The sequence below is a fragment of the Pleurodeles waltl genome, chromosome 7, assembly GCF_031143425.1.
Source record: "Pleurodeles waltl isolate 20211129_DDA chromosome 7, aPleWal1.hap1.20221129, whole genome shotgun sequence".
NCBI lineage: Eukaryota > Metazoa > Chordata > Amphibia > Caudata > Salamandridae > Pleurodeles > Pleurodeles waltl.
In genome coordinates this window covers 1466425691-1466449632 of record NC_090446.1, presented here as the reverse complement: position 1 = coordinate 1466449632, position 23942 = coordinate 1466425691, and the positions used below count along the sequence as shown (strand labels likewise).

The following is a 23942-nucleotide window of genomic DNA, read 5'->3' as shown; positions in this document are numbered from 1 at the left end:
GCTGGGTTCAAACTGGGGTGGCAGGGTGAGCAAAATAACGGATGGATTAAACCCAGATCTGTGACTGGGGGTGAATGTTTGATTGGTTCCGCATTCCGTCCATCCAGTTACGCTATCCCACAGCGTTTTTGTTTTGCTTTGCTTTTGCCGCCCTAAGTGCGCCGGGTATGCCCAGACGTGGGTCGCGGGCTCACTGTGCCACTGGATTCAAGCTAGCCTGGCTGATGAGGGGTGAAACCCCGAAACCGGTCCCAGGATGCTTGTTTCCGGTCCAGGGAGAACCTGGCCTGGCAGTTCGGGCTGGACTGTTCCCATGAGGAACAGGGTCAAGACTGATTTGCATATGGCTGGGTTCAAACTGGGGTGGCATGGTGAGCAAAATAACGGATGGATTAAACCCAGATCTGTGACTGGGGGTGAATGTTTGATTGGTTCCGCATTCCGTCCATCCAGTTACGCTATCCCACAGCGTTTTTGTTTTGCTTTGCTTTTGCCGCCCTAAGTGCGCCGGGTATGCCCAGACGTGGGTCCCGGGCTCACTGTGCCACTGGATTCAAGCTAGCCTGGCTGATGAGGGGTGAAACCCCGAAAACCGGTCCCAGGATGCTTGTTTCCGGTCCAGGGAGAACCTGGCCTGGCAGTTCGGGCTGGACTGTTCCCATGAGGAACAGGGTCAAGACTGATTTGCATATGGCTGGGTTCAAACTGGGGTGGCATGGTGAGCAAAATAACGGATGGATGGTTTTGCTTTGTTCCACTCACAGGCACCAACCACAGCCAGTGAGGTAAGGAGTGATGTCTGACGCACGGACAGACACACATGATCCTGACACGTGTACGCGCGCACACTGAAGTACCAACTATTGTCTGTTCCACACACAGGCTGATGAGGGGTGAAACCCCGAAACCGGTCCTAGGATGCTTGTTTCCGGTCCAGGGAGAACCTGGCCTGGCAGTTCGGGCTGGACTGTTCCCATGAGGAACAGGGTCAAGACTGATTTGCATATGGCTGGGTTCAAACTGGGGTGGCATGGTGAGCAAAATAACGGATGGATTAAACCCAGATCTGTGACTGGGGGTGAATGTTTGATTGGTTCCGCATTCCGTCCATCCAGTTACGCTATCCCACAGCGTTTTTGTTTTGCTTTGCTTTTGCCGCCCTAAGTGCGCCGGGTATGCCCAGACGTGGGTCCCGGGCTCACTGTGCCACTGGATTCAAGCTAGCCTGGCTGATGAGGGGTGAAACCCCTACTTAGTCGCACTTAGGGCGGCAAAAGCAAAGCAAAACAAAAACGCTGTGGGATAGCGTAACTGGATGGCAACGCTCATCACTTTACTGGCTGTGGTGGGTGCTCGTGTGTGAATCAGACAACTGGTATTTCAGTGTGTGTGTCTGAGTTCGCCCTTGTGTCTGGATTATATGTATTTCTGGGTCTGTGTGTCTGCATCTACAGCTCTCATTAATTACCTCGCTTGCTGCGGTTGTGTGTGGATCAGACAACAGGTATTCCTTCAGTGTGTGTTCGCTCCTGTGTCTAGATTATATGTATATCTGTGTCTGTGTACCTGTCTCTGAGTCAGACAGACAGCACTCATTACCTCACTGGCTGTGGCTGGTGCCTGTGTGTGGAACAGACAATAGTTGGTACTTCAGAGTGCGCGCGTACACGTGTCAGGATCATGTGTGTCTGTCCGTGCGTCAGACATCACTCCTTACCTCACTGGCTGTGGTTGGTGCCTGTGAGTGGAACAGACAACAGTTGGTACTTCAGTGTGTGCGTGTGCACGTGTCAGCATCATGTGTCTGTCCGTCAGACAGCACTCATTACCTCACTGGCCGTGGCTGGTGCTTGTGTGTGGATCAGACAACAGTTGGTACTTCAGTGTGGGCGTGCACGTGTCTGGATCATGTATCTGTGTGTCAGACAGCACTGATTACCTCACTGGCCGTGGCTGGTGCTTGTGTGTGGATGAGACAACAGTTGGTACTTCAGTGTGTGCGTGCACCTGTCTGGATCATGAGTTTGTCTGTGTGTCTGTCTCCGGGCCAGGCAGTCGGTACTTGACTGGGTGCGGGTGGGCGTCTGGTGCGCACGTGCAGAGACGGAGTCCCCGTCCCCAAGCAAGAGGCTGTCGTGTGGTGGGGCTCAGCGTCAGACTACGATGAAGGAGGATGGAGACAGAGCAGGCGTCCAACCCTTTAGTCCCAACGGAGCCGGAAGAGGGGGCGTCGCCGGACTGGGGGGCTGCAGGCACGTTCTCGCTGGTGATGGCGTCACACTGGGATGGATACCGCTCAGCCCTCCGTCAGCACCGCTGTCCGCGACTACAGACAGCGCCGGAGAGAAGCTGTCTGGGGGTTGAAGAGGAAGGATAGCAAGCCTTCCAGCCTGGAGGCAATAAACCAGGCCAGGCGCGCGTCAGCACGAATCTCAGGCACTAACACGCAGGTGCCGCGCCACAGATCTCTCTACCCTCAGGGTTTTCAAATTATGAGCCTCTGGTCCAGACCCTTCTAACCCCAATATTCGCATCAAGCCCAGAATTCATTGAAGACCCATAGAGCTAAAACTCAGAATCCTTCTCAGACACACACTCTTATCATCCCACTCTCCCGTGGTCTCGCACGAGGCCAGCACCTTATCAGGCACTAATAAAGTGTCCACGTCATAGACTCTCCACCTCACAGACACTAATAAACCATCTCAGGGACAGAGCCTTCTAAGTTCAGGCACTAATAAACCACCACAAGCTAAGAGCCTCTTAATTGTAGGCAATATTAAACCATTTTAGACACAACATGGCCAGTGCATTAAATGGGTTGGTAGTGCCCGGTACTGAGTACATGCACTTCTGGTGACCCGTCAATGACTAACAATCCATTTCATGCACAGAACCTCCTAACATCAAACAACAACAGTCCATCTCAGGCACATAACCTATTCTCACACAATACAAATCTATCTCAGGCACCATATCGACTAGTCTCACAGGGCAGTTACCATGTCAGGCACAGACCACTGTAATCTTACACCCTAGCAATGTATGTCAGTATAGAGTCTCCTAAACTCCCATTATTAATCCATCTCTGAAACTGGCCTTTGTTAACGCAAAGAAAATTGCCTACTTCAAAGCCACAAACACAGACCTTTCAGCACAGCAACGGGTCACCTTCTGTAAGCAGTTGTATACCTCACATTGGATGAGCAAGCAGCAAAGTGAGGGCAATTTTTTAGTTCAGGTTAATAATTTAGGCAGTTTGTCCTGTTGGGCATTTATTCTGCTCTCTAAAATTAGGTGCTGAAACACCCCTGCGCAAATACCATTTGTGCCTGGTCAGCAAAAATGCTTTTGCATCTGATCGAGGCTGATAACAGGACACATCACATGCAATTGGCATTCATTTGCTTCCGGCCACTGGTAACTATCTGGCCAACACAGAAGCAATTCCAATTTGTGCTTAGGTTTTAAATCAACATTAGTGCTATTAATGGGCGCAAATGCATTTGTTCTGTTTTTCCCTAGCACAAGCATTTAAAAGACCCGTAAGAAGTGTCAAAATACAATCAATCGTTGATCATCTGAGCGTGAGGTGGATTGGTAGTACTTTAGAATGGGATTATTGCCACTTTTATAATGAGAATTCAAAGCATCGTTTAGATGACAGTTTGACCTAGGGTATAACCAGGCGTCACTGATCTCCCTAGAAAATAGTGTGGGTAGTATCTATTGGACTGTTTTGCCTGTAGAAAGTCCAGACAGTATTTATTAAAGACACTTGTTTATCTTGGTGGCCATTGTTAAAGAGTTCCTCCAGCCACCAGACCCAATAGTATGCTTCTCTCAACTTCACCCAGAGTTGCTTGTAGGTCCCCATCCATATACCAAGAAAGGACAAGAGGCAGAGACAATGGCAAGGGAGAGGTGATAGGAAGAGAAAACCTGAAGGTTGTAAAACAATTCTGAACAAGAAAGTGCTAGAAAGGCTCCAAAAGTGACTTGGTTAAATCTAAAGCCGTGGATAGCAGGAAGATCCATCAACCTACACAGTGGAATCTAAAATACTGTATGGAACTTCCACTTCCAACCAACCCTGTTTTTCTTCTGCTCTCTGGGTGCCTTCCGTGGATGGAGTCAGGCAAAGGAAAGATGGGGACTCAATGGATGCCATGGGTAGAACAGAGCTTTCCAAGAGGAAGACATTAAAAATACTTGACAGTTTCTGCAACATACATGCCTTCTGTGGGGAAAGTTGACAGCATCTTCCAAGGCTTCTCGTACATCTTTTGAGTCACATCTAGTCACCAAGGACAGTGATCTGTGTCTGCTGTGACCCAAATACATATGTAGTAGAACTAACGTTTTTAAAAAAGTTCCATGCATTTACAACAAGAGCCTTCCAGTTGCATCAAAGACTGTCAGGCAGAGAGTATCTCTGGAAAAAAGGCTTCAAATGTCAGTTTTTCCACACTACCTTCAGTATTAGGATTTTTTTTTGACCCACATCATTTCTCATACATAAAGAGTCTTATTTTCAAACATTGTTGCTCAATATTTCCCTACTGGTATTGGATCAATTGTCTTCATGTAGGTCAACAATGAACCATAACAATGTAAGTAGCAACAATAACTGTCAGGGAAGTTCCTTAACTTTCATAATGCTTCTTCTCTTCCTTTGCTCCCATTGCTTAGTGAGCTGTGTTCACATATTTTGCATTCATCTGTTATATAGAGAATTCCAACCAGTCCATGGCTTCATAGCCCAAATTCTTTAATCTCATTGCATTGTAATCAGGGCAATTATTCACAATTTGAGTCTGTTACAACCTACTGTTTGCACACTAGCAAGTTAGCAATATTGATTTTCAATGGTGGTTCTTGAGTTTAATTGTTCTGTCTCTCTTTATAGTCTCCTGTTGCAGAGTGAAATATCTGCTTCCTCACAATTACATCAGTAACTTAATAACCCATAGTCTCAAATCCCATTGGGTTATGGTCATTGTAGGTTTTTATTTGAAAATGTCCACACATGTTGCTTCAAAGCAACTCTTTTTGGTTGTTATTTACTGGTTTGTAGATCAAAACACTTGTTGGTCCAATAAATCAGTAGAGTGGGAATGTGTAGCCAGCAGTTAACATCTCTAGGGTTCGAGGGCTCAAGGAACTGAATTCACAATTCCCATCTGAGTGATAAATAATTGGCGGATCTGCTGTGGAGCTAGAGCACTTTGAGGAATGACAGAAGATCAAACCCTTCCCTCTGAAATCCAGACCAGGTTAGTGCTCAGCCAATGCTCACTAGTGCATCGCTTCTGCTCCTTCATCATTCCCATTAGGTGAAGCCAGTCACAGTTATTCTTTCCCACGTGTTAATCCCATATCTCCTCTTTTATGCACTAATGTGACAACAGGCTTGTCCAAAGCCTCTTCGAGGGCTCTGGACAAAATTTAACTTGCGCCACTTTGGGGCCATTTGGAAACGTCTGCCTATTCAATCAATCAAACATTTATAAAGCACAGCAAATCACCTGTGAGGGTCTCGAGGCACCGGAGATGTATACTGCTGTGTGGAGGAATGATCACTCGAACATCCAGGTCTTGAGTTCTCTTATGAATAACTGGAGTGACGGTGCGGTCCTAAGGTACAAGGGGAGGTTGTTCCAAACCTTGGCTACCAAGTTTGAGAAGGAGCGTCCTCCGCTGTTGGTTCAGCGGATCAGTGGGGTGTCTGCGAGTGAGAAGGAAGTTGATTGGAGGTGTCTGACCTGTTGGAAGTTCAGGCGTTTGTTGATGTATGCTGGCCCTTTGATGTGCAGAGCTTTGTAGGCATGGGTCTGTTGGAGCGTAGCTCTTATAATCAAAATTAACATGAAGATGTTTGCGAACTAATGCATAATAATGCTGCATAGAAAATATTGCTGTGTTCTACTAAACGTGCGTTTCAAATGTGCCCGAGCGGAGTGACCGCCATTATATACGATGATTAATGAAATTGACTACTAATTAAATAATAATGCACTAATATATGATTTTGTATTAGTATTAAGAGTTATACGTTAAGGATTTTGCTAATTAATTCACTAGGCCTTAGTTAGCATGAGTCGGGGCCTAGCTGCCTGGTTGCATATTAAATGTGTTTTCTAACGTGCAGTGTGCTGACTTGCTGAAGGACATGTAATCGTATTTTTGCAGAAGCTAGAAGATGAGTGTAACTGTAGTAGATCCGTTCTCATGAAATTCGACTTGCTCAAGGAAACATTCTTGCTGAATGCAACAGTGTAGATTTGCAACAGGTACAAGGTCGCCTAAACCGGTATAGACAATGGAACTACTGACTGGGGATGCGAGAGGACCACGAGAATATGAAATCATACCGGACATTCTACCAGTTGGAGACGTCAATCACAAGAACCAATGAACTACGTGAGAACTGTTATGAGGTGACAATTTTGACAGGATGAGCAGTAAACTATTGGATGGAGATAGTGGTGTGCCAAACCTGCCCAATTGGAAATTAGGGGACTGTACAACAGAAAAGGAATAAAACCCTTTGACACAAGGAGCCATGGGGGGGAGAGAGAGAGATGCCATTGCAAACTATTCTTGCTATTACCCAGACACTTTGTCACTCTGCCTAAAGACTTTGTAGTTTGACTCTTCAACCCATTCTCACCCTTATCTTGCCCGTTCTATACTTCTCCTCATGAGGGAAGTGTCCCTTCTTACTGAACTTTGCTGTGTTTCCTGGCTGATGGCGAATCAACTGATGTCCTGAGGACAAAGACCGACTCTGTATGCTGACCCATTACGAAGGGTAACTATATGATGATGAAATTGTAATTGTCTGTTTGCCTTTCCTTTCTAGGTACCAACTGCTTCTTTTGACAGAGACCATAGTTAGATGTTTTCTAAATTTGTGTTACTAAAATTGTTTTGCATGAAGCCCAACATGCCAATGCTAATTCAAGGTTAGTTAAGGGGTTCACTAAACGGACGCAAATAGACAAATGACTGAATCTATGCCTTGTTGAACAACGCGCTAATAAAACTCTGCTAAAGTTAATCCATGTTGACGTTGTGCTATGTTCTAATATTCATCATCTTTGCTTTGATGAAATCTTATTCGAGTTGCCATATTATGACAATGTTGATGTGCTTCTAATAAACTAGCTAGTAGAGTGTAATCAATAGGGAATAAAATATCATAAACTTGCTAAAATCTGGCGTGGTTATTCATGACTGAAAGGTCATGGTGGTGTTCGAGTATTATTAATGTCATTGATTAATTTGAATTTCTATTGTGATTATTGACGGAATTATTCATTATTAATTGACATGTTGACTAGTTATCTCGTCTTAAGGAGACTTCAATCAGGGTCAAAAGATTCATCAGCCTAAAACGAGTCCCAGAGTGAATAAATTATCTAGTTTGGGACACGTTGTCAGGTCAATATTTTAAACTTGCATCCCTTCTGAATCGGGAGCCAGTGTAGTTTCTTGAGATGGGGGTGATTTGGGTCCTTCTGGGGAGAGCGAGTATGAGTTTTGCCGTTGAGTTCTGTATTGTATGGAGTCTCTTCAGGAGGCATGCTGTGATTCCTACATAGAGCGTGTTTCCATAGCCAGTCTGCTGGTGTTGAGGGCCTGCGTGACGGTCCTTCTGGTGTTTGCTGGGAGCCACTGGAAGATCTTGTGGAGCATGCGAAAGGTGTGGAGGCAGGCGGATAACTATAAAACGATCAATGTACTCCAGAGGAAGCAAAGCATGGTGTCTGGCACCATCTCGAGGTATGGCTAAACAGCAGCCTCTATCAATAAGACAGCAGGCTTCTGTTCACTTAAATGCCTGTAAATGCATTTTTATGAAGGAATGTGAGACTTAGAAAAGCACGGGGGCCTCAAGCATTATGTCTCCTTTGTTGCGTCCTCTCTAGCCTGGGAGCTTACAAATGAACATGCCACACATGGAGATCGATAACAAACATTTTTATTCCTCACCACACGATCATACACAACACACTGATTACATCATGACCGTCATTAACCACGCCTTAACACCTCTGGCAAAAGTTCTGATGCATGACCTGGACTGTTAAGCGGTATCACCTCATTCATAATTGAAGGAGTTGACAAATATCAAGGTAGATGCTTAAAGTCTGTCTAGTCCTGTGTGATGGACTTTCCAGGACAATGCTCCATCACCATTTGTTCTGTGTACGTCACCACACTCAGAGGATTGACAGCAACACTGCACACCCAGAAACACTGACGCCCACCATAACCTCATCAACTGCAACTTCTGAATATACACTCCCTCCATAAGCATGCCACTGAACTCTGGGACCTGATCGACTCCGCCAGACCATACATTGCTTTCCTTACCGAGACCTGGACCAACTTCACCTCTGGACCAGACATCGACAGTGCTATACCGGACGCTACAGCATCCTAAGGAAAGACCGGCCCTCCCGTCCCGGCGGAGGACTTGCCATTGTACACAAGTCCTCACTACGCATCACAACCAACACGGAGGAGCACTGCAACGCAATGGAACACCTTCACTTTTTAATCCATGCCGACCACAACTCCTCCATATACAGCACCCTGGTCTACAGGCCGCCTAGTCCCTGCCCAGTATTCACCTCCTCCTCCGTGACCTGAATTTCCACCTCGAAGGCCACAACAACCAAAACACCACCTCCCTACTAGACAACCTCACCATCCTCGGCCTCAGGCTACTGATCACCGCACCCACGCACGGTACAGGACACACAGTAGAACCCCATCTTTACCTCAAGCAACCAGATTGCCATCAAAACCATCTCCACCCGAGACTGGACAGATCACCACTGCCTACACTTCACCATCAATGCACCCAGCAGTCGCACCCACGCCCAAAGGGCCCCCCACAGGTAATAGAATGAAATCATCAGCGAGTAACTCACCACGACACTCGCCAAGTCACCCCCGCCTTCCTCCGATGACGCCAACCCCGCAGCACGCAACCTCAACTCCTGGATCACCGAATGCGCCGACGCCCTAGCCCCCCCTCCGTTTAGAAGAAATCAATTTTACAAGACCCCTTATCAAACAACTCCTTCCCAAGCCTGTGTAGGAAGATCAGACATTGTCAAGGGGTGTTGCGTCACTTTAGGGGAAAGGCAGTTGCAAAGATGACACTCTTTTAGTTCCTTCTCCACCTGCTCATCTAGGCACAGGACCCACGCTCAGTCTCTTAGGGCTTATTTGGTGGTTACAATGCCATGATGTGCTTCATGGGCTACTTCAATGACTTGGTGTCTTAGACTCTCTGGTATGATAATTCGCAAACCTCTCAATATAACACCTTCCTTGGTCACAGATTGTACTTTAAAAAAAAAAAAATGTATTTAAACATTGACAGCAAAAGGTCGAGTGCCCCTCTTTCATGACTGAGTTGCAATGATGTCTTTGAAGATAAGCATGTTCTTATCGGCATTAGTAGCAGCAATAATCTGTTTAATGGATAGGGCTGCTGGCGTGCTGGACCTTGCAATGAAATTAATGTACTCCTCAGATGTTTTAGATGTTGAAATGTGTCTATGTAGTAGTACTTGTGAAAAGTAATCAGCAGGGTTCTAATCTTTACCCAGCTCGTGTACAATCACATAGTCATCCTCTTGCAGTCACAACCCCTCGCCTCTCAATGTGATGGGGCATCCTGGCTTTTGGGTTTCCAAAAATGGTGAGCAGTGCTTGGTCGTCTGTAATGACAGTGAAACGTTTTACGTATAAGAATGCATGAAAATATTTGCAGGCCCACTCTACGGCTAGACTCTCCTTTTCCGGCTGAAAATAGGCACGTTCTGTGTCAGACAGGCTCCATCTGGCATAGGCCACAATATGTCTCTGAGCATTCGGATGACCATTATGTTGAGCAGGGATTGTCTGCAACCACACCAGGCTAGAATCTACTGTGATCTCAGTATGTAACTTAGGGTCAGAATAGGCCATTTCGGTTGCATTCTCAATTGCATGTTTTATTCTTTTGAAGCTTTGATCACATTCTGCAGACCACTGGAAAGGAACATTTTGGTTTGTCAAGTCTCTCGATGGGGAGCTCACTGTAGCAAAATCATGACTTTATCTAGAGCAATGACTCGCCATGCCTCAGAAGGATCACAGCATGGTAACATATTGTGGGGGGCAAGAAGCTGACAGTGCTTGCACTTTATCTGGGTCAGGAGTCATTCCCCCATTAGAGAATATGTATCCACAGAATTTAAGTTTGGTCTTGTGAAACTCACACTTTGCTACATTCAGAGTGAGACCTGCATCAGCAAATAACATACACATTTGTGTAAGAGTCATGCTTTTCCTTTGTTACTCCAAATACCAGTATGTCATTACTGTAATTAAAAGCATGTGTGACAGGTTGAATTATTCAATGTATAACATCCTGAAATATTTCTGTAGTTGATGACACTCCAAAACAGAACCTTTTGCATCTGAACAAACCAACATTAGTTGAAAAAGTAGTGATCTACCTGGAGTTCTCTTCCAGCTTGAGTTGATGGTATCCCTTGTTCAGGTCAAGACGGGAGAAGATTTTGGCACCGTTCAGTTGCATGATCCTGTCTTCTGTGTGTGGCCCAGGATGTCTTTCTATCTTGATTGCTTTGTTATCTTGGTGCATATCAACACAGATGCGCACTGCGCCTCCACTGTCCTATTTTGGCACCACCACTATGGGATAAACTCATGGCGTAGGACCGGTTTAACGCTCAATGATATCATGCCTGTTTTTGTCTCCATAACGTCTTGTAAGTGAAAAGTGCTTCTGCGGTGTCTCTGGGCAACAGGGTGAATGCCCTCATTAATGTGGTTGCGCTTTCATTGTTTTAAGTCGTCAGGCCATACACAATGGTGCAAACTGACTCACAAATTCAGATTGAGTGTGTAGGATGTAACTGAGAGGTATCAGTCCCATGTCAGCAGTGGTGGCAAACCTGGGTAGGCATTCCCTGGAAAAAGTTCCTTGAAGAACATGCATTGGTGCTTGCATGGACACTATTTTTTATTGCATTGTCACTGTGAATGACCCTTGACTTTGCAATGGGTTAGAAGCAACCCACGTGTATATCTTAGTGTTTGATGGGTTGTGGCATGGAACAGGAGACAGGCTACTAAACTTCTCAACTGGCATGATGTTCATTGATACACTAATGTCTATGGTAAAGGTTATGGGGCAACTCTTGGCTTTTATTGTAATCTTGAGGCAGTGTTCAAATGAACTCAGCTGTCTCGTTTGATGGGTTGCCTTTTGTTCTTCTTTACAAGCAGCCAAACCGACATGCGCATGTCGTTCTTTGGTCGACATCATCATCACATATCCATCTGACGTTGAAAAGCCGTTGTAAGATGAGCTTGATAATGATCAACTTTGTCTGGTTTCTACTTGTCGTAACTGATGTTGCTTTTCCCCTTTGTGGTTGTGGCGAGAATGTTTCTGGACTCTTCTGGCATGCATTTTCTCTTCTGGTTGTGATGTATCTGGTTTCTCTTTTGCTTTGAACACCAATGTTAAAGTGGTTTTCTTTCCTTTAACCTTTGCATGTCTGCCCTATGGCTGGATATGTACTTTCATGCAGAAATGAAAACCCACATCAGAAATACAACTTTTCCTTCTTTGAAGATGCAGACTTCTGTGTATCTATCTGCCAGTACTTGCATTTCCTGATCAACGGTGATTCATTTTTCGCTGCTCCAGCTTTCATATCAGCAGCTTGCTTTTTCATCGGCTCTTGCAGCCATTAGTATTTTTTCTAAACTGAGCATCTCTCTCAACATGTCATCTGAAGGAGTCTAAGAGACAGCAATTGGTGACTCTGAGGTGTATAGCTTTATATCATTAAATTAACTTATCTTACAAGTCTTTCCACAAACTCAACCCTCATTTCACTAGCTTGTTGTCTTGCTTGATTGAAAATGTACCTTTCATAGTCGACATTCTGCATCAAATTTAACTTGGTACTCAATGGCTCTTTGATCTGATGGTACGATATTGCATCAGTATGCAAGATTTTCTTTAATACTTCTCTTAATCTGTCACCGACAAGTTTAAAAAAAAATATTTAATGACTTTTTTATCATCTACTTCATAGGGTCAACTATTAAGTTATCGAACATCTTGATCCATGCAGTCTACCTGGTGCCAGTATTCTGTTTCTGGTGGTGTTGAATCGCAGTGGTGGTTTAAAAAACACAGCTGCATCGTACTGTGTGCTCTTTTCTGCTACCGTTGAAGGCATATGCTGTTGAAGGCATACCTGTTCCTGTGACTTCTGCAAGCACTGGCAGTGTGCTTGTATTTGGGTCAACACAGCTGATCTGAGGTCATAGATTGTCATCCTCTTTCTTGATGGTGAGTAACAATTCAGTTTCTCGCACTTGATCATTGTTGCATTTAGCTTTTTGCATTGTACCTACTTGTCACTGACTTTAGCGTTTCACTGTTATCGATGATGGCTCTGTGTTATGGCGCATCACAGTATTTCTTCTTTCGGCCTTACCAATGGATTCTGGTGGTCTTTCCGAAGACTCTCCTCAGTAGGGCCTTCAAGCTCTTCAAGGACCAAATAAGGGCTGGAGTGGTGCTTTGACTGCAAACACGCCAACTTTGAACTGCTTCTCATTGATGTGAGTGCATGTGGTACGCATAAGCAGTTGGCTGTACTGTTGCAAACTCTTGGGGAATACAGTCTTGTTTCTTCGGGGACATACCCCAAGCTCGTTGTCAGTTGTAGCGTCCTCCCCAGTCCGGCAGCATACAAATGAAAATGCCACATGAGGAGCTCTATAGCAGACGTATTTATTCCTCAGCACACAATCACACAGTACACTCTGATTACATCATAACCGTTAATGATCACACCTTAACACCTCCCATCAATGTATGTAATTTCTCTAGTGAGTCTGCCTGGAACTCAAGGGTCCTGGCATACAGCTTCACCACACTACATCCTCTGTCCCGCCCCATCCCCCATGTGACAATCCTGTACAGCAAGAACGTATGTGATTTTAGGCATGGGAAACAATTACAGTGGCTAAGTAAAATGGAGACATGCAGTCACATTAAAGGGGAATAATGATGGCAGAAAAAGGGAGTGGAGTCAGAGTAGAGTGATACACAGCTGATCAGTGGATGAGATGGAGTTTTGATGGGACTTGGAGAACAACAGCTTAGCTGTGTTACTATTTCCTTGCCTGTAGCGTGAGGTGGTGGGTTCTGATATTATGCGAAACAGCTCTTTTATATTTCATTCATTTTTTACCAACAGATACACTACATTCAAAAAGGCATCTTTATACACAGACTAAGCAAATCATGACTAAGGAACATGACTGATTTTGTTACTTATTTTAAGGCCCAACAGAAGCAATGTGTTCAACAGCAGTGAGTGATATAGTTCTGGCTTCACTGAGAATCTCTGTCGCCTCTTTTCAGAATACTGGACCCAAAAATATTGTGAGGACCGACTTTCGTGTCAAAAATATCAAGGACTAAAATATTGAGAATGTAATTGCAAATAGGTAAGTATATATGTACTATTCTTAACTGCACATCTACATACCTTGAAAATATATATGTCCTCAAGGTACATGTATGTGGAGTTATATTCAGTAAAACTTTCCTTACCAATAGAAACTTACACTCATGATATTTTTGTCCTCAATGCTCTTGACACAGTATTTTGTCCCACAATATTTTTGGTTCCGATATTTTGTCTTAACACCTAACTAGCAGCATCTGAGAGCCAGGTAGGATCTTATATTTAAGACCAGCAGTGCTATACAGAGTAGGCCCTACACAATGAATAGCCAGTGCAACCATGCACCAAGACTTACTCCTATTTCTTCAGTACTTAGGGTCTGATTTACTGATTTACTAGTCTTAAAACTCTCTTTATGCAGGAAAGGCAAATTTGTTTTTAAAATCATCTTAACAACTGTCTTGAGTTGTGTAGTTTTATATGGCACAAACCAGACCCAATGGATATCAGAACACTTTACAAGCAAGACTCGATACGTGACAGAGCGCTTTACAGAAGAGTAGTTACCATACATAAGCATTCAGTGTTGTTGCATTACGTTTTACTAGGATATGTTTTAAACCTATTTCTTTGCTGCAGTCCGAGCTCATAGGTTGATGGGTAATTTGTGTATCTTAAGAAAAGACTCTTAGAACACTAAGCCATTTTGTAATTTTAGACTCACGTCAGAGAAACACAAGTTCTTCAGGTATTTTACCTTCTTGTGAAGTAGGGAATGAAGATAATGAGATGAGCAGACAGAAGGAATAACAAACATAAGGATGGGGAGAGTAAGAGTACATATGCTTGAGAGACAGCGAGTTTCAGCCTAATTTACCCTCACCACTGCCCCACTATCAAGGGACTCAACAATTCCAAATGAAGAGCTGGGGCAGGACCATAGGGGTCTTCGCTTTTATTGACCCAGGCTATCTCTAGATTTTATTTGCTCAATTTTTTTTAATGTCAGATACATAGTTGGCATGTTGTAATAGGGCACTAAGCGAGGCCCAATGGAGTTATTAGTATGTTATGTCAGTGAGTCAAAAATGTGTTCCTGAATTAGTGCCAGATTACCAAATAGGCAAAGTAGGCAATGGCCTATAGGCCTCACTCCTATTAGGGGCTCCGCAACAACGGATCAAATTTACATTGATTTGCTCTTGAAGGAAAATTACAATCAAGCTTTCTTAAATTGTTTCCAAAAGATAGAAAAAAATGAATCAACTCAAACAAACGAAAAATATTAAATTAAAAACTCTTTAGAGAAAATACTGTATTATGTAGTGTACCCATTAACAACTTAAAGTACATAAACCATGCACATCAGATTCACATAAGTTTGTCTCTTAAAAGCTCATCTTCTGTCAGATGCCAGTTTGTTAAAAAATTTGGTGCATGTAATGTTTAGTTTTGTGTAATAAAATAGGTTTATTAAAATTGTTGGTTGGTAAAATGAAAAACGTATTAGGAGATAATTTGCGAGGGGGGGGTCCCAAAAATTCAACTGCGTAGGGGCCTCCATAGGGTTTAATCCGACACTGTCTTTCAGTGGCGGCCGGTAGCTTTAGGAGGGAGGGGGCGGGCGGGAAGCACACACAAACACACTCATTCTTTCACACACAGACATGCATGCACGCCCATCCATTAATACTCATAACATTCAAACATGCACGCACCAAACATTCATTTTAAAAGTTCACACACACTCATTCTTTCACACACACACACGCACATCCATTAACAACACTCATAACATTCAAACATGCACACACGCACCAAACATTCATTTTAAAACATCACACACACTCATTCTTTCATACCCACGCACGCACATCCATTATCAACACTCATAACATTCAAATATGCATGCACACACACACGCACCAAACATTCATTTTAAAACATCACACACACACACTTACCTTCAGCCTTGAGGTCCCAGGAGGGTTGGGACTGCTGCCTTCCCTCATTGGCTGATTTTGTTGACCTTAGGTCAGCCAATGAGGGAAGGCAGCAGTCCCAGCCTCGTCACAGAGTGGGATGGAGCCAGTGAGACTGCTGACCCCACCCCACTCTGTGACGAAGTGTCACTGATTGACACTCGCCCTGAGCGCTTCAGGGCTTAAACCTGAAGCGCCCAGGTCGAAGTCAATGGGTGACGCTTTCCTGGTCACCCAGGGGAGGGCCTCGAGGTACCTTTGCTGAGCTGAGGAGGTCACGGCCCCGGGAGCAGTGACCTCCTCAGCCCAGCAAAGTTCAGCTAAGGCAGCCAGGAGTCTGTGCAAATCGCGCATATCTCACTCCTGGCTGTCTGAGCTGAAAATGAAGATTCTATGTCAGGACCGGAGGCTCAGATTATGCTTCTCTTTCCATGCTTTATTTCACAGCAGCCAATGAACATCATGGAAAGTAAAAAAAAAAAAACTACATGACCCAATATTAGTCATAACACGTGATCAACCATAGAGGAGGCAGCCTATAAAGTGTTGAATCACACCTAGCCACTCCTCTTTCTTTGCTGCTCCGCAGCCAGGTAAGTGTGATTTCCTTTTTACTACTGGTATATGTTAACATGTGGAGCGGGCTTTTCCCCTCCTTATAAGCGTCCTTTGGATTGCTTTTCTCAGCAGTGGAGTGGGAGCAAGGGAGCGAGGACTCGCGCTTCAGGCGCAGTCCTTTTTATTGGCGGTGAGGTTCTTTCTTCCTTTTTATTTAATTGTATGACCCGCGCTCAGCGTTAGCGCGTTTTATGGGTCTACCTTCCCCTGTCCCCATTGTCTCCTTCACCGCGTGTGAAGCCGTCAGCTTCGTATCTCTGAAGGGCCCGACTCGCTCTGCCAGGCCGCTTCATTTCGGAATTCCCCAGGACGCCTTTTGTTGTACGCTCGACTCGGAGCGGTATTTCCCTTTGATCTGCTCTTGCTCGTGCAGAGCGTTTCCTTTTGCCTTTGTGCTTCGTCCGGGGGGGCTTAATTACGGCGCTCGTATCCGAGCTTGCCGGAGCCTTCCTAATTAGATTTTCTTTCTTCACCCACGAGGGCAATCTCTGGAGGCTCTGCCTCTCAAAATTTAAGCGCTTCAGCGCTAATAACCCCCTCTCCTCGGGGACATTATTAGAGGCTATGCCTCATAAAACCAAAGCGTTTCTTAGCGCTTTAAGCCCTTTAGTGTTCCTCCACCGGCTCAGCTCTCTATTACGCCCCAGTGCTTGGACACTGGGGTTGAAATAATTCAGATTCAGGCTGGGCCTGGTTTAAGGGTTTTTTAACCCTATCAGGGCTGCTCCCTCCACATACTAAAGTCTATTATTTTGGTTTATGCCCTGATTTACTATTTATTGATTATACTGCTTACCCATCAGTATGGCTGGCTATGATGACCAAGCCGAGGATTTGTATTATATGGATGATGCTTCTGGCTCTTTTGACCAGGACCTAGTGTATGCTCTAGACGCAGGTGTGCGTCACTCAGTTAATCAGGCCTTGGCTCAGGCCATCCAGCCCATCAAGCATCATCTTTTGGGCTTAGTGGATCAACAGGCTTGGGCAGCTCCGGTGAGCGCCCCTACCATGGGAGATTCTTCCTTTGCGGCAAACCCGCAGCCTGCTAAACAGACTTCTTACCCGCATTCTGCGGATTTCCAATCTCTTATAAGGAATATGGCAAGAGAGCATGATTACAAATCGGGCTCACAAAAGAAAGCGATGGAGGATCCAGCCTCTTCTTCTTCGTCATCTGAGCACTCTTCCGAGCAGGAGGATGCTCCTCCTCGTAAACGCAAGAAGAAAGCCCATCACCAAGAGGTCCCTACCCCTAAGGTGTTGACTATCGAGCCAGAGGACATCGTGCATCCCAGATCCCCTCTGTGGTTACCACCCCCTGAGGTGGCTGATTATGTCGAAGCCCATATTAGACACGGATTTGATAAAGATATTCGTTCTAGATTAAGGTCTGAGTGCCCCAGACCTGATTTTCCCTCTAAGGTTACAGAGACTCCGGAGTTAGATCCTACCCTTGTTACGTTCCTCAAAAATTCCGCCAAGGATCCTAAGAAGGGTATCGATCACGCTTGGCGTGGCTGCCAAGATAAACTTTTAGACATTTCCGGACCTCTAACCAAGATCCTGGAACTGGCCTTTCAAGCCAAGGAATCGGGTGACCCCATTAACCCGTATATCCTGGTAGGCTGGGCTCAGAGAGCTTTTTGTTTTTTGGGCAATGCTAATTGCGCTATCTCATCGGAACGTCGCAGATCGGTTTTGATGAAGCTGGATCCCAAATTGGCGGACCTCGCTGCATCGGAATCAGGCCCCGTGGCCAAGGGTTTGCTTTTTGGGTCTCCCTTCATGAAGGAACTTTCTAAGTTTGTATCCACCTACGCCAGTTTGGACAAGGCACAAGGATCCATCCGGAGAGTGCTACGTCCACTTTTTCGAGGGGCCGGACGCTACAGAGGGCGTGCCTTCGGCCGTTTCAATCAGCAAGGCCCCCATCGTGGATCCTTCCAACAAGGAAGAGGGGGCTATCAGGGTTACGACTCCTCGTCTACCTTTTACCCATCAAGACCTAGATACAGTCGAGGCAGATTCCGCAGAGGGAGAGCCAAAGGACAACAATCTTTCTCCCAGGAGTCGGGAGCCACAGGTGAGCTTGGTCTTGAGTTCAGAAGTAAATTTGGGGGGCAGAACTCAGAAGTTTTTGGAGAATTGGCGTATAATTTCATCAGATGCCTGGGTTTTAGAGACCGTGCAGGGGTTCAAGCTAGAATTTTACAAGACCCCTTATCAAACATGCCTCCCCAGGCAGGGATATTTTTCCCTTCAAGAACACAGTCTTATTTCCGCGGAAATTTCGGCTCTACTCAAGAAGGGTGCCGTTATCAAAGTTCCCCATCACCCTTCAGGTTTTGTCAGTCCAGTTTTCCTGGTAGACAAGAAAGGAGGAGGTTCGCGCCTAGTTCTAAACTTAAAAGATTTCAACGGTTTTTTGCTATATCGTCATTTCAAAATGGAAGGTATCCATTTACTGAGAGATGTTCTCCAAGAGGGAGACTGGTTAGTCTGCTTAGATCTAAAGGACGCCTACTTGACCATTCCTATTTTTCCTCCACATCTGTTGGGAGACAGAATATTACGAGTACAAGGTTCTCCCCTTTGGTCTGTCCTCTGCCCTTTGGTGTTTCACGAAGGTTATGCGTCCAGTAGTGGAATTCCTTTGTTCCCAAGGGGTCAGGCTAATTGTATACCTAGACGACATCTTAATCATGGCTCAAGATCGAGACCTTCTGTTAGATCACCTCGAGTGGTCTGTGTCTCTACTTCAGAGTCTGGGTTTCGTAATCAATGCCCAAAAATCAGTTCTGGTCCCCTCCCATCAGATAGAATTTCTGGGGTTCCAGATAGACTCGTTACAGTCCCTTCTGATCCTTCCTTCCGTGAAGATCCGTTCAATCAAGAGAGAATTGAAGTGTCTATTATCCAAACAGACTGTTTCCTTGAGAGCGATTGCGCGCATGGTGGGCCTGCTTTCTTCTTCGATTCAGGCAATCTTCCCGGGTCCCTTGCATTACAGAGCCCTTCAACGACTGAAGATTTCTCATCTTCAAAAGGGCCTCCGTTATGCAGATCAAGTTCCCCTGTCGGAGGAAGCCAGAGAAGAGATGCATTGGTGGCTCGATCATATGGAAGCCTGGAATGGCAGAGCCATATTCAGCTCTCTCCCGGATGTAGTGATAGAGTCCGACGCCAGTCTTTGGGGCTGGGGAGCCCGGTGTGGCTCAGTGTCCACGAGGGGCAGATGGTCCAGCTCAGAGTTGAGTCTACACATAAATTGCTTGGAACTCCTAGCAGGCTCCTTTGCAATCAAGAGTCTTTCTCCCATCAGAGCGAATTGTTGTATTCTCCTTCGCATGGACAATATCTCGGCAGTGAGATATGTCAACAAGTTGGGGGGAACTCGCTCCCGCATTCTGGCGGAGATAGACAAGGAATTCTGCCACTTTTGCCTTCAACACAGGATTTCTGTGGTGGCGGAGTACCTTCCTGGGGCCAGCAACTTAGTGGCCGATTGGAACTCTCACCACCTGAGGGATTTCAGCGATTGGAGGTTACATCCCAGAGTTTTCCGAACTATATCGGCGAAGTGGGGTCCATTTTCGATCGATCTGTTTGCATCTCGCCTCAATCGGCAGATGAAACGCTTTTTCAGTTTGAGGCCAGATCCGGAGGCATTAAGGAAGGATGCGTTTCTCCAGGACTGGTCTCAGGAGCGGAGTTATGCCTTTCCTCCTTTCTTGATGATTCCCAGGGTTTTGGCCCAGATCAGGAGTCAGCAAGCGGAGTTAGTTCTAGTGACACCCCTTTGGAGATCGCAAGCTTGGTTTCCAATAGCAATGGAACTGAGTTGTGACCATCCGATCCTTCACCCCTTCCGGGAGAATATCCTCCAGGACCCTCAGGGCTTGTTACATCCATTGATCCTGTCAGGCAAGCTATCCCTGATGGCATGGCGTCTTTCAGGCAAAGATGGGTCATCCCAGGACTTTCGCAAGAGTCTTCCGACTTCATTGCAGGTTCCTGGTCCTCCAGTACTCACAAGAGGTACGCTTCGGCGTGGAAGCGATGGAGTGCTTGTTGTAGTTCTAGGAGTGCAGATCCTTCTTCAGCAAATAGCTGTCTGGTCCTGAATTTCCTGTCCTCCTTAGCAGCGTCAGGTTTGGCATACCGTTCTATTAATAATTACAGGTCCGCTATCTCAGCAGGGCATTTACCAGTAGAGGGTAAACCCATTGGTGAGTCTCCTATTGTGTGTAAATTAATGAGGGGTATCAGGTTAGCTAATCCTCCTCGGCCCCGTTATTCGTCCCTTTGGGACGTTAATGTTGTTCTTTGATTTTTAGAATCCTGGCCTGCTAATAGATATTTGTCTAGGAAACAGTTATCAGCTAAACTCACCATGTTATTGTGTTTGATATTATGTAAGAGAGTGTCAGATGTTAGAGCTCCAGATTTGGCGGGGAGAGTTTTTTCTCCTGAAGGAGTCTCTTTCTCCATTTCGCGTAGAACCAAATGTAATCTGAAGTCTGTGTCTTACCCTTGTTTTGTGGACAACCCCAAGCTTTGTGTGGTTCAATGTCTTAAAGCTTACGAGGTGAGTACAGAAGAATTTCGTTCTGATATGGGGGTCAATTACTCATTTCATTAGTTAAACCATATCATCCTGTTTCCTCAGCCACTCTCGCTAGGTGGATGCGTTGGTTGCTGAGTGAGGCAGGTATTGATGTTTCTAAATTTGGTGCGCATTCTGCCAGAGGAGCTATGGCATCGAAGTCTTTAATTTTGGGTTTTAGTTTGGAGGACATTTTAAAGGCGGCAGATTGGTCTTCGCCTTCTACGTTTAAAACTTTTTATTATAAACCTATTGTTGATATAGCATCAGTAGTGGTGAATCAGCTTTGAACAAGCATAATCTGAGCCTCCGGTCCTGACATAGAATAAAACAAATTCTAGCATTCGCGCTAAGAATTTTTCAATTCTATTAAGGACACGGAGGCGAGGATTATCCTGCTGCACTGTAATATATGATGTTGGTGTGTCATGACATTTTGTTGATATTATGTGCAAATTACTGTACGTCAGTGCTATCCCACCCTATTATTTTAGTAATATAAGTATTTCTTATGTTATTCAGTTTTTATGGCCTGAATTTTTTCATTTTTCTAGGTAATGATGAGAAGTAATGCGATCTGCCACAATTTCGTTCTTCTTCCAGTCAAGTGGGATGCCAGTTCGTCTGTTTTGCGAGATTTCGTTTGCAAGTTTTTGGTTAAGACTTTGATTTTTTCTGTGGCGACTTTTGGATTTTGATTTTTGAATCTTAAACTTAGACAAAGAAAGAGGAGTGGCTAGGTGTGATTCAACACTTTATAGGCTGCCTCCTCTATGGTTGATCACGTGTTATGACTAATATTGGGTCATGTAGTTTATTTTTTTTTTACTTTCTATGATGTTCATTGGCTGCTGTGAAATAAAGCATGGAAAGAGAAGCATAATCCTCGCCTCCGTGTCCTTAATAGAATTGAAAAATTCTTGGCGCGAATGCTAGAATTTTTTTTTGTGCCTGTCAGGCTGACCTTTGTTCAGCCTGACAGATACTCTTCATGAGGGGCAAAAGGTGGGGGGGGGGGGCGTGGCCCCTCCGCCCTAAAGGATGGACCGTGCCTGCTGTCTTTAAATAATTTCAGTTTTGAAAAACAACACTGCGCAAACCCCCAAAAACGTATATAAACTAAAAATATGAATTTGGCATACTAGGGATATGTTATAATTTGCTATGGTATACTGTGTGTTTACAGAAGTCAGGTCAGAATGATGGCTCAAAATGGAGGGGAGGGAACTGCCCTCTCTCCTGGGGAGTTTAGAAGAGGGGGCTAGGCTAGCAAGGTACACCGCAGCTGCACAACTGTTATGGTGATGCCATGCAGCGGGGTCATAGTTCTGCTGCACTCAACAGCAGTGTGTTGTAGCTGGGAGCAGGTAGTTTAGATGTTTAGATAGAACAGAGATTTTGATATCGGTTAAAGGAAGGATGGGAGAAGTGGGCGGGGGAGAAAAAGAAAGGTGAAACAAGAGGTATGCCTGGTCCTGCGACAGCCACATCATGCAAGGTGAAGCATCAGGAGCTGGGAGGGCGACTGTATGAGGGCCGAAAAACATAACTCTGCTTGAAAGTGCCCTGCCGATAATGAAAGGGGAGGGCTGGCGTGGGCAACTGCAATAAATTAGAGTTTATTTAGGGGCAGACGGAAGGGGCAGTTAGTGCGTTGTTTAGCAAATGTCACTTTTAATGTCGTAACCGATGGATGTAAAATTGTAAGACCAACAAGACAAGCATGTCGACGGTCATTCCTTTCCCATCAAGGTAACGTGACCAAGAAATGCATCCGCTACCACAGAGAAAGTGGTATGGGGCCTTCACAGTGGCCTTGGGAAAGTCTCGGTTTTGTCTGAACTGAGGAGAATCAAAAAATGTGCCAAGTTGGTGTGTTCACCTTTCTGCACCTGTGTGTCTCTTGTACCGGCCTCATCTCCTCCCGATACCCAGTGCCCTCTGGTAATTCTGCTGGGCACGCGGGCGCCCAGACGCGCTCCTACGGCTGGTACGTGCCGCCCGACGCTGACCCAGGGATGTACTTCCGGTCACCCTCCGCGCAGTGCGTAACCGGAAGCTGACTGCACGCGGAGCGCCGGCGGAGAGGGAGCAGGGTGGGCGAGGACAACAGCTGAGGAGAAAGGTCACCGGCCGGGGTGGAGAAGGAACATGCACCAAACCATTCAATTAGCCCAACCTTTGTTTGTTTTTCTTCGTGTTTCCTTGTTGACGATAAACGGGGACAGAAATGGAAATAACAAAGCCAAGCAGATGAAACCAGGGCCTGCAAGTCTGAGATCACCCGGCGTGGAGGTGGTGGAAGCCTGCGCCGGGAGAGCCACATTCATGCTCTGACCCGGCCAGGCGCCCACGGAGCCTTCAACAGGCTGTGGCAAGGGAGCACGCAGGAAGTGAGCCAGGGACAGAACCACATGTACTGGTGCAGGTACTGCGCAAGAACCAACAGAAACAGTACTGGGTCAGGTCTACCGTGCCAAGAGCCGGAAGGATCAGTACTGGTGCAGTTGCAGTGCGGAACCTGCCCCACCGCTGATCTGTTCCAGGGTCGAGCAAAACCAGTACAGGTGCCGGTACTGTGGCAGACCCAATGGTGGTCATAAACAGTACCAAAGCAGGAACTGTGCCAAGAGCTGATATAGCCAGTACCACTACAGACGCTGTTCCTAGGGCGGAAATGCACAGGTAATGAGAGTAAACCAAAGTGTCTGTCACCTTGGTTTACTCTCATTACCTGTGCATTTCCGCTGGGTAAAGAAAACATACTTAATCACGAGCTTTATCTATCACCACTTAACTCCTACATTTTATTCATCCTCTTTGTACCACACCAACAGGGCTACATATTCTGAAGACACCGTGAACACAACCACATACAATTCTAAAATATTGGTTAAATATTTATGTCAAAAATATTCTACGAATTCATTTTGACATGATAAAAACATATATAACAAACGTACCGTAGGAAGAAATATTAAAATATATATATATATACTGAGCTTGTAAAATTGTACATATTAAACAAGTGTGTCACTGTGCAATCATGAATTCATTAGTCGTATAGAATTGTTCTGTGCTAATAGATTATATCAGTGTTGTATTCGGCGACACATTTAGGTGGCGAAAATTGTATTTCTTGAAGACATAACAATTTTATATTCTTCTCAGACAACTATTAGTGAAAACACCATGATTGTG

The 23942-nt window shown here is 45.3% G+C and overlaps 1 protein-coding gene across 1 annotated transcript in view; it reads right to left on the bottom strand.

The window, feature by feature from the left end:
- Positions 1 to 22747, bottom strand: part of LOC138246507 (neural cell adhesion molecule 1-like) — a 115655-nt gene extending 92908 nt beyond the window's left edge. The window contains exon 1 of the mRNA XM_069201158.1: positions 22624 to 22747. The gene's annotated coding sequence lies outside the window, so the exon portion shown is untranslated. The remainder of the gene's footprint in view (positions 1 to 22623) is intronic.
- Positions 22748 to 23942: the final 1195 nt, after the last annotated feature.